We start from the raw sequence: 13,262 nt of genomic DNA on the forward strand, positions 1-13,262 counted from the left end.
CTGTGCGACGAACAATTTGTCCAGAATCTTCCTTCCCCTGATCCACTGTGCGACGAAAAGTTTGTCCAAAAACTTCTCTCCCCTGACCCACTGTGCGACGATCAGCTTGTCCAAAAACTTTCTCCCCCGACCCACTATGCGGCCCTGCTCCGGCCGGCTCCCCTCATGCCGCGCACCCCTCGCCTAAAACTTTCAAAGCTCGCCATTTTTAAACGGCTCGGCCGATTTAGCTCAAATTCAATACCAAACCAGTCCTAGGGGAGAACTACCACCCGTAAAAATTTCAGCTCAAAATATTCATTTTCGCTCGAGTTATCGAGTGGACAAGATTTGACCTCCCCCCACTTTTGAGCCCCACCCCTCAAAAGCTTTTGCCTCAAATTCCAATTTTTTTTCGCAGAATAGTAGTTCTAATGAGTCTCTACAAAATGCAAAAAAATTGGTCAAAATATCTTTCAACGTAAGAAAGATATAACCACTCAAAAATCGAAAAATCTTCAAAAGGCGGAAATACATACATACATACATACATACATACATATATGTATATATATATATACACATATATATGTATATATATATACATGAATTTGAATAGCATATATTTTCGTGATCTACGACCCGTGATCGGTGCTCTTCACAATGTCTCAGGTCTGGGTCCGACATCATGGGAGAATGCAATAGTGTATTTCCTTCGGAAAATACACTAAAATTAATAATGCTAGTTATAGAAACTGACTCGGAAAATGATGTTGATTAGAGTGTTCCTGAACACTCTAATCAGAATGACTGCCGAGGTCTGTATGATAATTTTTTTGGAATCTACGATTCAAAAAATATGAGAATCGACACCTCTCTTGACGTTTTGTGCCGTTTTACCAACATTTCAATTTCAGCCTCCATTTTGGCCGCCATCTTGTTTTTGGGGCCTTGGCATCAAAATCGGATAGTCCACCAAAGATTTTCTCATTCTAGGGACCAAAATGAAGGAGTAAACTTTCATCACAAACGTGCAAACGGGACGTAATTTTCGAACACATGCTTCCCTGACTATGCAATAAATCACCTTTTTCCGTCATTTTTGAGCATTTCCGGCCGGTTTTCATTTTCCGTTTAGATCCGTGCCCCATCGATGCACGTTAGTAAGTGTTTATTACTCGAAAGTATATACCTTAGGGTTAAAATAGAGAGACAAAATTGGAAATTGCAGTTACAATCTATGGAAAGCATCGGTTACGGTGTGAAAAATCGTCTTTTTGCGTCAATTTCGAGGATTTTCGGTCGGTTTCCGGTTTCCATCAGGCCGTTAATCGATCAGTAAATGTAAAGAAAGCGTCGATAGTCTGATTTTATACATCTTAGAGGGTAAACTGGGGGAAAATATCGTTAATTGAAGTGTTCATTATCGAAATATTTGGATTAAAATGTAAAAAATCGTTTTTTTTTTTACCAATTTTTGACCTTTTTTGGCCTATTTGAATTTTTTTAGGCCCTTAACCGTCCGAAAGCATTTGAAAAAATTATATCGACCAAAAGTTTATATCTTAAGCTTGAAGTATAAAAAAAATCGAAAATCGGAGCGACTGTTTTTTAAATAATTCAGTTTGAACATTGAATGGCGAAAAAATAGTTAATTTTAAAACACCCTAAATTACGTCGATTTAAATAATTTTTAGCTACATTTCGATGGCATATTCAAAATCTACATGAAAAAGTGGTCTAGAAACACTCTTTCAAAGTATGATGGATTGATGCAGAGTCTCGCTATGGAGAGTCAAAGAGAGGGAAGTCGAGAAAATGAGAATCGCTAAAACGGGCGTTTTTTAATATCGCTAAAATTCACCCCATCTTTGGGAGTCGATATCTCGCGAACGGGGCGTCGGGTGGGAAAACCCTTTAAACTAGTCTCTTAGAATGATATTGAGACCTCGTTTACCAATTTTCAGCCAAATCGGAGGGGGTCAGGTTCCGAGCCTGGTACACTTGACGTGGAATGACCCTGTGTTGATTTCTATCCATGAATCAATCTTCGAACGTTCGATTTGGACCCAAGTATCGATCTTCGAGCTATGGAAATGAAACCTAACCTAAGTCTGGTGGAGCCAGACTCAACCTAAGTACGGTGGTGTCAAGAAACCCAAATATCTATTAACCTAAGTCGAACAATCTACGCATCGTTGTCGAGTGACCTAACCCGAGTGTGGTGGTGTCGAGTGACCCAACTTGAAATTGGTGGTATCGAGTGACCTGATTCCCTGCCTGATGGTGCAGACATAAATAAATAAATACACAAATAAATACCTAAATACATAAGTAAATAAATTTAAATACCGGTGTGAGTCATCTGGTGTAAGTTCGGTGGAGACCGGTGTCGTAACTGTATTGTTAGTTCGGCGGTGCACGTTCATGTTTCGTAGAGGAATTGTTTCGGAGCCTCGGATCTCGAGCACCAGAGTGTGGATTTCAAATTTTCATTTTCAAATTGACACCTTTAGGTGCAATTATTCTTCTGCAGGCCCGACTCGGGTCATGGGAAACGGTACGAACACTCCTCCCTTGTGCATCTCGTGTTACAGATCCAGTCGGATCCCCATACCGAGGATTTGATTTAGACTTGACCAGAGACCTAGACTGTCCGTCTTCCTATTCATTTGAGCGTCGAATCGACTGTACAAAACTTCCATATCGATTCATTTAAGAAGGATGGTGTTTTTAGTTTTGAACGCGTGCAGTCGTAAACCCTCCTCCTCGTCATCGTCATCATCGTCGTACGCAACGTAGATTCTAAAGTTGAGAATTAAGGAATGTTTTGAGTTTCCCATGACCCGAGTCGGGCCTGCAGAAGAATGATTGTACCTAGTGATGTCAATTTGAAACTGAAAATTTGAAATCCACATTCCGGTGCTCGAGGTCCGAGGTTCCGAACAATTCCTCTGCGAAACATACCTAAACGTGCACCGCGGAACTAACAATACGGTTATGTCACCGGTCACCAATAAACTCACGTTCGATAACTCACACCGGTATTTAAATTTGTTTTATTTTTTTTGCACCATCTCGGGGCATCCTGAGGGAGGGGCAAACATTTTGACACCCCTAGAAGATGGTCTCCTTTGAGATAGAAACATTCCCAAAGTTTCGTTTTTCTTTCTTCAACCGTTCAAAAGTTACCAGGGGGGAGGGGGTACAGATTTTTGGGACACCCTGTATGATGTGACGCACTCTATCATTTCGAAGCATAAAATGCAGCACCGGAAAAAAAATCGGGAAAATAACTAACAAAATTAGGAGCCCTTAATCAGGCGGGTGGGCCCGTGAAGCAACGAGGGCTCTTATCATTGTTCCATGGAAGAACATTAAGACCAAGGTCACAAGATGTTCTGTAGGAGCGTTCTGCTACGCTGCCGTGATAGCGAAGAGAGCCGTAAGTGCAAAAATGAAGTTTTGAGAAAACGGGCTTAGAAGCTTCTGACAAGATCATTTTATTGAGAGAAGCCTCCGTTCTTTGTCAAATTGCCACTAATCGTCCGGAAGACTCCTAGAAATCGTATGGATGATTAAAAATCGACTGATATTCTTTCCATTACATAATAAGGGTATTTTTCATTTTCATGCTAGGTTATTGTTAGGCAAGACAGCCGTAAGTGCTATCTTCTGCATGCTTTCGTGGTTGCGTTTTGGACGCACAACAAACACATTTTCTGGTTAGAAATTGGCAGAAGAGGGCGGCACTTTACTGGAAAGCACTGTTTTCATTGGCTCTCATGCATCCACGGCTGTCTTGAAAAAAAAACTGTGTCATTTTTTGTGCACTTACGGGTTTTACATACGTCTCGTTCTCATTAAATTAGGATGAATTTTGCTGTTTTAGCTGTCTCAGTAATTTCATCTAAAAGAGTTTAGACGAATTTTGAAGAAAACTCGATTTCGAAAATTTTGCCCTTACGGCTCTCTTCGCTATTACGGCAGCACGCTGAAGCGTCGTCGTCGTGAACGCTCCAGGAAAAATTCAAACTCGACAAAGGCTGGAATCAATGTTTTGACTAATCAAGCAAATGAAAAAACAGAAAGGAAGGAAAAAAGTCAGACATGATACAAACTGAGCGTTTTTATACCTTTTTTTCTCTATTCACTATATTCACCACGAAATGATATATGGGGAGCGTATGATAGACCTGGCGTAATTTTTAGAGAGGAGACGGATGCAATGACTGATATGTGCCCGTATGGGAGTGCGGCTGACAAGGATTAATGCTCGACGAATACAATAACTCAAAGATGGAGGGACATAAATGTATCCTTGAATGAATGGAATATGGTTTTATAGCATACGATGTGCCTTGTCAGTGAATAGGTAGTTTTGACACTAAGTGATTGCAGATCCCCTTTATCTTTGCTAAAATTAGTGGGAATTTTCTCAAAGCTGATTGAGTTTTTCTAGCTTTCGTGATTCCTCGTTCTCAAAATTTTGAACACTCAAGAATTTTTATTTTAAATTTTCGGATGTTAACCTCAAATGACTGAAGCCTCACTTAGCAGTGCTACAGTTATTTCTTTTTTTCCTGTCCTTTTTTGCCCTGGTATCCATTTTCACACATAGATTTGAGCCTAAGTAAGCATTAAGGAATGTCTTAACGATCCTAAACTATGATTCATTTTGTGTACGTAATAAGAAAAACTTCATCGTTTTGCAGGAGTGTTCTGCCGCAGCAGATGTACATTACACCGTTGTCGTTACTAACCAACAGACCATATCGCATGTCCTCCGTATGCTCATGAATAATATATTCTTCATGGCTCTGTGTTTATACTTTTATTCAAATAAATTTTTACATTCTTTTGAAATCAATGGAATTATGAACATTCGCGTTTAGTATGATCGAATTCTGTCCCGAACACTTTTGAATAATTATATTATTTGTTTATAAACTATGAAAATGATTAACGTTACAACTGTGATTTTTTACATTAAATCTATATGTTGATACACTGCAAAAATTATGCCGAAATAGAATCACCATGTTGAATAACTTTAAAATCTATGGGCATAATTTTATCATTACCTATTCTTACTCTCTTATATGGCTGCGTTTGAAATGATACTGTACCATTGAATATTGTTTCTTATTCATCACAATCGATATTATTTTCCTTTGACTAATTTTTACTGTTGTGCTGATGTTGCATGTTGTTAATTTTTACTTCCTTTTTTCAATCATTGGATTTTTAATTTTTACATTTTTTATGTTAGATAATAATCCAATCATACAGTGACTAAGCATAAATCAGTTTTTAATGTTTGTTCTGAAGGTATGCTTGTAAAACAAACTGCAGGAGATCTATTGACGTAAACTCTCTCTATATATGTATCCTCTCTATTCTAATAAAATCTTTTTTAAGACACTCCATGGACGGGATGAGGAAGGGAATTAAGACAGTCGATGGGCCGGAGTAAGGAGGGGGAGTTCAAAGGTCAGAGTTTTAATAGATCGGGTCTTTACTTTCAGAGGCCTTTGTTTAGTCATGGACCCTGTGGATATGTAGCCCTGTCATGGTCGGCTTCCAAAAAAAGAATCAAAATTCAGAGTAAGGAGAAAGTCATTACGAATATTTTTCGGCGAGAAATGTCTTCGAAACATCGTTTTGTTATTCAATTAAAATTATTTGCTCAATAACCGCCAACGGGCAATTACGACGATTTCGCTAGCCGCGAAGCGGCCTTTGCGATACACACACACACAACAAAATATATATATATATATATATATATATATATATATATATATATATATGAAGCTTTGCTCACCAAGTTCAAATGATCCAATTCGCTTATTTCCATTTAAATGTATAGGAGTTCGAACGGGTTATCCATTATTTCTAAATTCACGAAGGTCATCCAACCAGTTAGTTCCGCAATTCTCCAAATTGGAATCATAACTCAAATCGATCAATAAGTACATCAGGTATAAACACAGTCTCAAAACAAGCCCAAACAAGTCGAAAGGTAGGCCCACAAGAAAACTTAATGCTCAATGGTACCACTTAATTTCTCATCGCGGGTCCACCCCTGTTACTTCTGCCAGCGGATCACCACGGTAACGCCTCATTCTATCCACAATTCATGGACACCATGAACAAAAATCTTTAATTAGCATCTTCAATCAATCCACGTTCATGGAGTCCATGAACATCAATTTTATTTTAAAGGACTGAATAAATTTGGCACTGCGCGATTTTTTAGAAGTTGTAAGTTTTTAAAAGTTCAAGTTTGAAAGTTTGAAGTCATCCTCAAAAGTTGTAAGTCCTTATAAAAAGTCAGGCATCAGCTTAGCTTTAAATAATTTGAGAAAACTTGCTTCGTGGAGTCTATGAACACCTAATAATGATTTAACGTGGTCGTGGAGTCTATGAACACCTAATATTGATTTTGGGTGTTCGTGGAGTCCATCAACACTTAATGAGTAGATCGTAAAACAGAATTTTGATCACTTAGTAAGCCTAGTTTGAAATGGATGCGCCTCTGCGTATCCCGATAAGTTTTTAATTATGTATCGTACTTACTGAAAACTTAGATTACTCATTTAACTAACTGCTATCTTGAATATGCCTCCAATATGTATAGGTATGACCTGCATTTACAATGTCTCAGAATCGTCTTATAAACCAACGAAACGTTGTGGTTGCTTATATTTGCCACGCAAAATGTTAAGGCTGTACCCCTAAATCGATGCCTTGCGTTGAGTACTTTACGGAGAAATAATTTTTCTAATCTTGGAAAAAGGATTTTAAGTGGTCTCTCAGATTTCTTTCACGGGCGATTTTTGAGTATAAGGTATTCCCTTTCCGATAATGGAGATGTTGCATGTGTGAGGAATTTGCGATTTGACTGTTGATTCTTTTGTAAAAATTTGCGAGAAACAGGATGGTGCCACTGGGTTTTTCTGAAATCAGCTCCCAAGTTCAAAAAAAGCTCTGAAGTCAAGGCCAAAATAGAGGGGACATCCCACGGTATCCTGAGAGTCCGCCTCCACATCAAGACAAACTCTCCATGCAAAGATAGGGAGCAACCAGGGGCGTAGCTAGGAAATTTCTCTGGGGGGGGGGGGGGGCGTGGGACCACCTCTCGTGGTGAAGAGAGCGGGGGGGATGTGAGGAATGGAGGATCCCGTTTTTCTGCCCCCCCCCCCAGGACCCCCCTAGCTACGCCTATGGGAGCAACTACATTGACAGGGCTGTCTCTTTATTTGGGGACTCCAAAACTAAAAACACGTCAACCCTGCTAATGTATTTGCTCCCTATCTTTGCATGGAGAGTTTGTCTTGATGTAGAGGTGGACTCTCAAGATAGCGTGGGATATCCCCTCCATTTTGGCCTCAACTTGAGAGCTTTTCTGAGCTTGGGAGTTGATTTCAGAGAAAACCAGTGGCACCATCGTGGTTCTCGCAAACTTTTGCATCAGAATCAACAGTCAAAGCGCAAATTCCTCACACATGCAACACCTCCATTGTGTTTTCCGACGCCTCAGAGATACACGCATCATCTCAAGGACGTAAAGTATTCGAAGAGCTCATGTAAACCCGTATGGTAGATTTTTTAAAAAGCAAAACATCTTTCAAAAATGGAAGAAAATGAAACAGAAAGATAAAACTATTCAATCTAGGATTCAATCCGCTTCTCATGATATTTTTAATATAGCCGTGCCTTTTTGAGAGACGTGCTCTCACAATGCCTCTATAGTTCGATCAGAAAGTCTCAAAAGCGATCACCTAGCTGGGGGCGCGGCGCCTCAAAACCAGCTACGCCGTGACCCCCTTGTCCCTACTCAGGGATAAAAAATGTGATTTTCTCGTTTCAAATGGGCCTCTGGATGCCTCTCTAAGAGCTGGTCAGGTTTCCTTCATTTCAGTGGATTTTAGATCCAAAAAACGCATTTTCGCAGATCAGTTCAGTCAGACGTTTTTCCGCCCATTCAAACCAATGTAATTTTGCCCATAGTTTTGATCCCTTTGATTGTGAGCATCATCTAAAAAAGCCTCAAATTGGCTCAAATTTTATACAACCTCTTATTTTCATAGATAGAACCGATTGCCACCCGGACCTCATCGATTTTCCTACATGACGGAAATAAGCCGCACCATAAGGTTACGGTCAGCGTCGCGACGCGAGTGGCCCGGCGATGGGCGGGACGGCGCAGCGGGCAAAATAGATAACCGGAGCCCGGAGATATACGCGCTCGGCAGAGGCGTGTACAATTTGAAGGCCGTTAAGTACGCGGCAATCGCCTGCCGAAGCACGTTCAGGGTGTTGAATGAACAGCCTTCGAATACACATTTAACATCGTAGTCCAGTCGAATTAGGAAAATTAGGGGCAAAAACTCCCGCCATACAGGCAAATTTTGGCTAAAGTTGCTTGTTAGGGTCTAGAGAGGCACATGCTAAAAGCCCCCATTGGTATCCCTCGTGCTTAGCACCCCCAGCCCCCCAAAAGAAACCCAAAAAGGCTAAGAAATCGGTTTTCCGGCTATATCTCGAGAGCGGTTGGAGATGGCGAGTTGCGTTTGTCAGAAAAATATTATTCACCAAATTCTGCACGGAAAAGTTTGTTACGCTTTTTCTGCTCCAGGAACTCCTTGACACTCAAAATGACCGCCGCGTAAGGGCATCATAGCGCGCTACCTCACTGTGCACGCATAAGTACAGCTCTAGACCGCGATGCCGCGCCCCGCCGGTTGCTGCGCCGTCGAGTATCACGACCTCCTCACTCCGTCACCCTATATACATGCCTGGAATGTACATGCGTATGCAACAACTATGTACAATTACCTTGTTTGCTACGCCGAATTCTGTTTTCAATCAGTAAACTTGGATGCTCGAGCAATAGCCTGTGGGCGAGGTACAAGTAAAAAGGAAGGAAACGTATTTTGATGAAACTTTAATCCTAATCATCGCCCTCGCCATCATTTGTGTGAGGTCGATTCACAGATTTTCAACAGATCAAAAATTTGAAAAAATAAGTCTAGCTCAGAACTTGGCGAACTTAGAATCTTGGGAAGATTCCCAGAAAAAATTGGCGAAAGGAAATCATCGCGTAAAAGGATAGGTAGGCCGAAATTTAGACATGGACGTGGGTTTAACACTTTTAAAGTCCAAGAAAATGATATTATTTGTTATTTTATCTGATTACTAGGGGGCTGTGCCCCCTGGCCGCTCCGCGGCCCATCCCCCAGAGGACGCTTCGCGTTCTCTTAGGCCCGCGTCGACAAAAGAACGGCCAAAGAAAATGAAAAGATATTCATATACCCGACTCTCATTTGGACGTATTTATATCAAACTGAACTATGTGCATTAAGACGTGAGCCCTGAGACTCATGAGAGTATGTGCGTAACAGGGCTCACGTCATAATCCACATAGTTCCGTTTGATAAAAATATGTCCATTTATCCAATCTCCCTCTGGTCGGGAGCAATTGGACCTATGAGAATCAAATGAAAATCGGCATTTATCTCAAGCTTCATGCCAAGACTTACACGAAACGGAACGGAGCGTTTCGTCGCTTTTGGATGGTCTCTAGCAAAGGAGCATACCCTTGATGCACTTACCCTACTAACAGACCAAGATTCAACATTTCCCGCTTACTTCAATTTTCCGCTAAATTTGAAATTCTCGTCATTTTTCATTGGCGGGAATTTCAAATTTTGCCCCCCCCCCTTTCTAAGCCTTCTGTTCTCCTCTAATATAAAAAAACCTAGGTCCTTTTTTCAAACTCTCATCACATTGGGCTCATTTAGGGATTATCACCCGTCGATAACCGGAAAAATTATGGAAATCGGCCCCGTAGAACGCTCAAACGAACTAAGGAAAAAAAAATACATTGTTTAAATGGGAGAATTTGCAAATTTACCTTGCAATATAAAAAAACCTGGGTCCTATTTTCAAAATCTAAATAAAGCAAGCTTATCTAGAGACAATTGCTTGTCGATAACCGCAAAAATCATGAAGATCGCCCCCCGGTAGAACGCCGGAATTAAGCGTTACCAGATACGCAAATTTAGGAGGTCTCGGAGCTTCCCATCCCATGCCACCTATAATAGTTACCCGACCTATGTCGTTTATTCTTTCGTTCACGATAACTATCGTTAGATTTACGTTAGCCTATTCAAATTTTGTAATTTTGTCCATTTTGGTCTTATAAAGATTTGTATAGATTTTTGGTTAAATCGCACTTACCGTTTACTTATAAACGATAATTAACGTGAGTGCCCTACTTACGCTGTTTTCCACTAATCTGTTTTTATGAAAGTCCCATTCCTTGGTTTCCTTAGTAACCTTTGTTTGCTATCCGCTGATGTTTTATTTCAATTTCTTTTTCTTTAATAAATCCTTGCTAGGTTAGTTCTAATTTTTTTGCCAGCATTTATTCTACCTCCCCCCCCCCAACTCATTTTTCTAGCTCCATCACCCTCTCCTCTCAACTCATTTTTCTATCGATTTGAGCATTTTTTTTTTTTTTTTTTTTTTTTTTTTTTTTTTTTTTTTTTTTTTTGGCATGTCTTGCTCCCCTACCACCATTTTTTCGGGGTTATAGATATTTTAGCGGCCTCTAGACCCGTGATTCCAGTCACGGGCATTTCGCTAGTATAAAAATGATTGACTGCCGTAGAATTGGACGTATTTCTGCCAAACGGAACTATGTGCATTAAGATATGAGTCCCGAGACCCATAAGAATATATGCATAGCAGGGTTCACGTCATGATAAACATAGTTCCGTTTGGCAGAAATACGTTCAATTCTACGATTAATTCCCGCATTTTCGTTCATGCGCGTTTGAATGAAACCATGCGAATCGCACTCATACCGCAGTATTTGAAATCGAACTTGTGGACTCGGGCGAGAGCGACCGCGACCCTCTTGGCTCGTAAACTGTTACGCGAGAGTTTTATGGGTCTTTTAGGACGCTGCCGTCTGTCCCAAAAAATTACGAAAACGCCCATTTGTCTGTAAAGAGAATCCGTGTTATTCCTGCGGAATCTGACAATCATACTGTTTGTCCCAGTTTCGCAAATTTGGAAGAAAGGCACTCTCGCGTGAGTGAAAATTTCAAAAATCGGGCTTCGGGGTGCACGTGTGCGTATAAGGCTGCATCAGTGGGTAGAAAGGTCTATGTTGAGACTTCAATGGTATGCTCTGTACACCGCGACATAGACACGGTGAATTTTTTAGATTTTTGCGATAACTCGACCAATTGTAAACATGTTATGGAGAAAAAGCTTCAGCGTAACCATTTCAGCTCGCCCCCTTCATCATGACGAATTTCAAGTTCATAGGATCAATATTAGTCACGAAATAGGCAAAAATAGATTTGCAAATTTTTCGCAACAACTCGGCTAAAAATGAAAATTTCAAAAAAAGGAGATCGCGCCGTGCTACAGCACACAGGTGTCACAACTCCGTAAAATTTCCATATTCTCGCTCTAACGGTAACTTTAGGACAGCGCGGAACAGATTTTGACAATTTTAGGGCTTAGGATTTGATAATATAGTTAGATTAGATAAGATTTCAACGCATTTCCACTTTCATGACGTCGCAAGACGGCCTTCAGGAATTTCTCAAGTATGGGTCATCTCCGTACCCACGGTCCCTGTTTGATACCAATAGAATGCGGATAACGAAAAAGCCTCTTTGTTCACCATTTTTGATCCGAAACTAGAAAAAAAGGCTTACCTACCGAAGTAACAGCGAATAATATTCTTGATGGTAGATTTCTATTAATTACACCGCGCAGTGTGGCCCCAGGGAGCAGTCAAATTTAGAGATATTTTAGAAAATTACGTATCCCATGTCCTTCGGAATTTTAGTAGGAATCTCCTCATTATTTTAGACGGTTACTCGCGTGACACACCGTCAACAAAAAATGCGGAGAGATCCCACAAGTACGGTGAAGCAATGGTCAATGAAATTGCTTTTCATAAAGAAACGGAAGTAACTTTAATCCAGGGAAAGTTTTTATCTAATGACGGAAACAAAACAAGACTGATAGAAATGCTATACAATAAACAATCAGAAACATCAGTATTGCAAATGAAATTCCAGATGGAGATGCAGACCCACTGATCGTTCAAACGGCCTTGAGCTTGTCTTTGAAGTCAACCAAAAATTGTGTGATTGTTGGAGAAGACATCAACCTTTTAGAAATTATAACTGCGTTTTCTCCAGAAGAAAAGGAAAAAATGTATTCCAAAACCTGGTAGACAAAACGTTGAAACAGAAATTTACTCACTTGAAAGTCTAAACGACAGTAGGTACAAAACTGAAAGATCACATACTATTTTTTGTTTCTTTACATGCATTTTCTGAATGTGATACTAACTCGACAATTTTTGGGAAGGGCAAGATGGCACTCTGTAATTTAACAAAAAAAGACATCGCTGGTCATGTAAAGATAACGGCTCATATCTTTCAACTCCATCTCTGAGTCCGGTACCAAAATACTCTAAAGTCTATGTGGTGCAAAGAAACAAAATGATTCATTACACAAACCTCGTTTTCATTCATGAAAAAACAAATTCACGGAAATTTTATTAAGTTCGTTTTCATTTTATTATTTAACCGCTACTAAAATTGTAATTCATAAATAAAGTGTTTTTTCATTCCTTAACCGACCGCATTTTCTTTCCTTTTTTGTCCTCCCTCCCCGTCCTACGCCCTTGATTTTTGTTCTCTTTAAAAACCGTGAATCGATCACCTACGAATGATTAAAAAAAAACCAGCAGTGAACTCCAACACAATGTGTTGATGAGGCCCGTCATTAACTCGCACATATCAACTTCATTGGTTCTCATTTACAGAGATTTCAAAATAGGCAAGCGCAGCACAACAGGAGAATTCACGAGAGGTCAACGACGCACCTAGACCGGGTATTGTGAGTGTAGAAATAGTCCAGGCAAATAAGCCAAAAAAGGGGCCATAGCCTGCAAAAATCCCGGGTAGCAGTGTTTTCATGGATCCCTATGTAATTTTTGACGCTGAATCCAAATTTCAACCTAGCACTATAAAATTCGGACCGGAAAGTTCCCAAATTTGGCAAAAAGGGCCTAAAATCGGCCTTTTTTCCGGATTATGGCCTGATGGCCTGTAACTTGCCAAAAATTGATCTGACGATAAAATTAGTTATCTTTAGAAATAAAGCTCGTTAAATTTCCTATAAAAAGTTTTCATACACTTTTATGCTCAAGGCAAAATCAAGCGCGCTGACGGGCTCCA

The 13,262-nt window shown here is 40.1% G+C and overlaps 1 protein-coding gene across 8 annotated transcripts in view; it reads left to right on the top strand.

Moving 5' to 3' along the window:
* The window catches only part of Shab (Shaker cognate b), a 327,591-nt gene extending 314,934 nt beyond the window's left edge, over nt 1–12,657 (top strand). For all 8 annotated transcript variants that reach the window (XM_072306433.1, XM_072306436.1, XM_072306434.1 and 5 more), the window contains one exon: nt 4,695–12,657. The gene's annotated coding sequence lies outside the window, so the exon portion shown is untranslated. The remainder of the gene's footprint in view (nt 1–4,694) is intronic.
* Nucleotides 12,658–13,262: the final 605 nt, after the last annotated feature.

The sequence above is a fragment of the Bemisia tabaci genome, chromosome 1, assembly GCF_918797505.1.
Source record: "Bemisia tabaci chromosome 1, PGI_BMITA_v3".
Lineage (NCBI taxonomy): Eukaryota > Metazoa > Arthropoda > Insecta > Hemiptera > Aleyrodidae > Bemisia > Bemisia tabaci.